Below are 5,000 nucleotides of genomic sequence, written 5' to 3' on the forward strand. Positions count from 1 at the left end.
TCTACTTTAAACAAATTATGTTTGCCGGAGCTTAATCATCCGTCCTTCACATCTCGACAAAAATGGGACAAGTTAAGGGCCTGTCTTAATTAAGGGGTTGCAAAGAGCTCCATTATTTTTTTATAATTACCGAAGAGTGCCAAAAAAAAAACCAACTAGATAGTCATTCAGGTAATGAATGGAGCTTGAAGAGAGCATGTTTTCATATAATTAAATGAAAGTTATTAAAATTTTATGTTTTTTTTTTTAGCCACATATTTTCTCTTCCGCGTTGGGAATTTTCCGAAACAGTAGCGAATAATATCATTTTAGATAAATGACAAAAAGCGTGAGAAACCAAAATGAAATGTGCCACTTCCGTTTATAAATTAGCACATTTAAGCATTCATTGTAATGTGCAATGCACAAAATGTTTATGGATAAAAATCTCTATGGCATATTCAGCTAGCTTTTAAAAAGAATGACGGTCATGAAAAAATACAAATTGCTGATAATGAAAATCCTTTCTGTAAAATAAATTATTTTTCGCAATTTTTCAAATAGGAAAATTTGCACTTTATGATATATGGCCAGGAATCTAGAAAAAAAAAATACCAGCTATCCAAAACAACGAACGTAAAGGATGAACAAAAACTATCATTTACTTTCTCAACTTCATCAAAACAGAAAAAAAAAAAGTTTTTACTAAAACCTTCCACACAAGATACACATTTTCCATTGTAGAAGAAAACTGCGCTGCAGTTCTGTTGTTTCTTAAACACTAGAGCAATATGAAGAATGCCACCACAAATCCTGTCTAAACGGAAACACTATGAAACAGACAGAAACTTAAAAGGAAGGAAACCCACGGAGATTTCCCATTCCATAAGTGCCAAGCGCTTGCAGCTGCTCAAGGGTCTCTGCTTGCAGGGAATGTTGTTGGAAGCAAGTTTAGACAGAAATTTCACTCCTTTGCCTCTAGTTTTTTTTTTATACGATAAATATTCATTTCTTTTCAGATAAAATGTTGCTTCGGACGTGATGTAGTTAATCTACTAAAAATGCTGGCAGTAAACTTCCAATTTAAACAAATCTTCAGTTTTATTAAATGTATTGCATTATAAAATTCGTCAGAAACTTCTTTAACCCTCTAAACTATCGGTAATTTTCTATAATTCATCGGTTATTGTATAATGAAACAGTTCTTTCGTTATATTTAGGAAATTGCTTAATAAACCCCGTATACATAAAAATGTCCGTCTATACAGCATTTGTTCAATCCACAGCTTTTTTATGAAAACAAAATATTATCTCTTGAACGTTTAATAAATAGCATAACGGGCGTTAAAACAATTTTTCCACCAGTACTAATTCTCAGAGCACAGATTTGGTAAAACAAAGCTTGAAATAATCTAGATCCTGTTCACTGTGGTTCTCGAATTATCTCAAAGAAACAATAGCCAAGGGGTTCCTCGCTAGTTGACTCAGAGATGTAATGTAATATTTCAAACTTGTCTCGTGATTTCTGGAAGTAACAAGTCTTCTAAGAAATACCTGAGTTTTCCGGGTTGGTTGACCCGCAAGCTATTATGTTAAGACGAAAGCATATAGACCATAATTCTCAGGTCAAAGGAAAATAGGTTTTTGTTCAAAGATCTGAATATTCCTTCATCCTTCATGATATTCGAAGTCAGAAGATATATCATTTCTCCAGAGTGCTTCCTCTCACCACGAAACACAGGCAGTAATGTATTCGTGCAACAACTGTGCTTTGTAAAAAAAAAAAAAAAAGTAAATTTAATCCCTATGGTCGATCGATTCACTAAACACGAATTAATAAATAAAAAAGCTTGGTTCAATGCCCCGTTACTTATTAATTATTGCACTAAAACAACACCATCGAAATATCTAATTAATCATAAGTGTTTTTGGTTTCTGTTTCTATGTGTAATCCGATTAATCAGCACCCACTCTCAAAACGATTTCCAGTATGTTTCCAGTCTTCTTCTCATTTTTAGTTTTCTGTAACAGAAAACTATTGTGACGGCTTTGCCTGTCCGTCCGCACTTTATTCTATCCGCACTTTTTCTATCCGCCCTCAGGTCTTAAAAAGCTAGAGGGCTGCAAATTGGTATGATGATAATCCACCCTCCAATCATCAAACATACCAAATTGCAGCCCTCTAGCCTCAGTAGATTTTATGCAACGATATAGTACAGGCCACCACCCATGGTTAAAGTTTCACGGCCGCGGCTCATACAGCATTATACCTAGACAACCGAACGATAGATCTATTTTCGGTGGCCTTGATTATACGCTGTAGCGGTTGTACAGAAAACTCGATTGAGCCGAAGACACTTCGGCGCATTTATTACTTGTTTTTACTATAGATTCTAACTGCATCTTCCCGTTATCTCTGCAGAAAATGAAGAAGGTTTAGAATTTTTTTTATCATTTAATTGTATTTAAATGAGTAAGGCATTATGTAAAAGGAAATGAGAGTACTCGTATTCATCCTTGTCCCTTTTTTTATATGCGTTTCATGTTAAGAGTCCGTGCTTAACTATTTTTATCTGACTCTCATTCTGATTTTCAATTAATCGATATTTACGATTGACAGTTCAACAAACACTTAAAAAAGTAATTCTTGTACTTATATTTAGAATCTTTTCATTCCAATATTAATACAGGTTTTTCTCGTAACTTGCATTTTCCTTTTTTTTTTTCTCTCATGTTTCTCCTCATGTTTTTCTTTGCTCAAATCCCCTTGCTCCCTTTTCACCTCTCTGTCAAAGGGCTTTGACTTCATGGCAAAAGGCTTCCAGGTACTCAGTGTCGGAAGGTATGCCAACGGAAAGTGATAAACCTGCCACCTTCAGCATCCCGCACTTAAAGTTGTAGAGATGAGGCCCAATGGTCTTTGATCAATACTGAGACGAAGAGCAGGATCACATTTATCTTTTGCTACTGTTGATTTTTTCCGCTACCGAGGAGACAAGGGTTTTAGAAGTAAACTTATGGATTTTAACCACCTTGCAAATAATGGTATAAATAATGGTATTTAGCTTTCAACTCTTTTCCTCAGATATTCTCGAGAACAACCAACCAACGTAAATAGAATTTCCAGATCCTTTCCCATCGATGCAGAATATTTCGATGAGAAATAGTAATAAAAGCATTTGTTAAACTCGTCGCTATGATGTGTGTCCTAGTGCAAGTGTCGCTCGGGATATTGCGCATCCTCAGTTTAACTCTGCTTATGACCTTTGCTAAGGTCCATCGTTAATTCAGACATGTTCTGGAAATGCATTGCTAGATCCAGCTTCAGCAAAAATTCATCTCCAATCAAAGCTGTGATGGAATCTCTGTACCTCAGGCCTGTACCAGAGTCCACTACTTCAAATCTCAGATGAAATGCAGAAATGAGATACGGTTTTACAAACAGTCAAATATACAGTTTGGAAGAGACGTTTGCCGTTTAAAACGTAAACACAGCGAATGAAACTTCAACGGACTCTTTCATCGAGCAGTAAGTGGTTATTAATCTCTCATGCATTTGCTAAGCAAAGATCGAAGACAACAGATGCAGTTTAGCACTGAAACTGACCGATGTCAATGTCTTGCTCTTAATCACATTCTTCAGAAGTACAAGAGTCACTATTTTAAGGTTTAACTTCGTTTCCCCTTACGTAGCGGTCTGTGCATGCGAGATACAGAACGGACCAAATGGATCTCGAATGACCTAAGATGCAGTAAATCCTATTTGCAAATAAATCATCTAATTTTTTTTTCTATGGTATTTTATATATTTACAAGAAACGTCCTGAATTTCCTACAATAACACATTACCATTTTTATTATGTTTGGCTACATTTATACAATAATATATATATATATATATATATATATATATATATATATATATATATATATATATATATATATATATATATATATATATATGTATATATATATATATATATTATATATAATCATGAAGCTACAAAGTCGCTTATGAAATTCACGCTACCTCGGGAATATCTCCGATGGAGAATTGTCGCCGAAGGGGAATTTTATATAAGTGATAAATGAATTGGTATCGTCGGGACACGAACCCCTGACACGAAACCTATTCAACGACTCCATAGACGCTACCCTGCGCTATCTCTACAATACCAATTCATTTATCACTCATATAAATTCCCTTCGACAATTCTCCATCGGAGATATTTCCGAGTAGCGTGAATTTGATATTAAGCGACATTGTAGCTTCATGATTGTATATAAATCACGGTGTGATAAAAATTTCATATATATATATATATATATATATATATATATATATATATATATATATATATATATATATATATATGTATATATATACATATATATATATATATATATATATATATATATATATATATATAAATATATATATATATATACTACTTTCATAAACACTAATGATATAACAAACAAACAAACAAACAAAAAACATTGATTCATGGCAAAGTGGAAATCCCGTTGTCTGTTCCCAGGGAATCTTGTTCATATCAACCAGTCTCTTCAAAATTCCTTCCCTAAAAATAATACACCCGGGCGAAAAACCTCTCGCGGTCACTGATGAAAATGGACACGTGGAAAATTGTTCATTATTTCTCGGCCAGCCCAATTCCAAGTCATCAGGGAAGTGTCGATGGGAATTGACAAATCCCTCCAAGATTGAATGGAGAAAGAGCCGATAAGGGAACTCCATCATCACCGCTTTTCCTCGGCCATATGGAGCTCTCCCCCGCTCCCACCAATCTCATCACGAGAGCTCCAGCGATGATAAATAGATTCAGTAGAATCGATGATTCTCTCCGTCTGGAATCGTTTGCTTTATATTTCATAGAGAGTCGACAGTGTATTTGCATAGTGAGTTTCCCGTGTAAAGGAATGTAAACATCTGTAGGTGCGTAGGGACTACAGGAATATATATTTTCTTTTGAGAAATCTTTGTATACTGAGTATCCCAT

General features: G+C 34.6%; 1 long non-coding RNA gene across 2 annotated transcripts in view; it reads right to left on the reverse strand.

Annotated features, from left to right (window-relative positions):
- The window catches only part of LOC136833328 (uncharacterized), a 157,661-nt gene that overhangs the window by 67,061 nt on the left and 85,600 nt on the right, over positions 1-5,000 (reverse strand). The gene's annotated exons all lie outside the window — the stretch shown is intronic.

The sequence above is a fragment of the Macrobrachium rosenbergii genome, chromosome 51, assembly GCF_040412425.1.
Source record: "Macrobrachium rosenbergii isolate ZJJX-2024 chromosome 51, ASM4041242v1, whole genome shotgun sequence".
Classification (NCBI taxonomy): Eukaryota; Metazoa; Arthropoda; class Malacostraca; order Decapoda; family Palaemonidae; genus Macrobrachium; species Macrobrachium rosenbergii.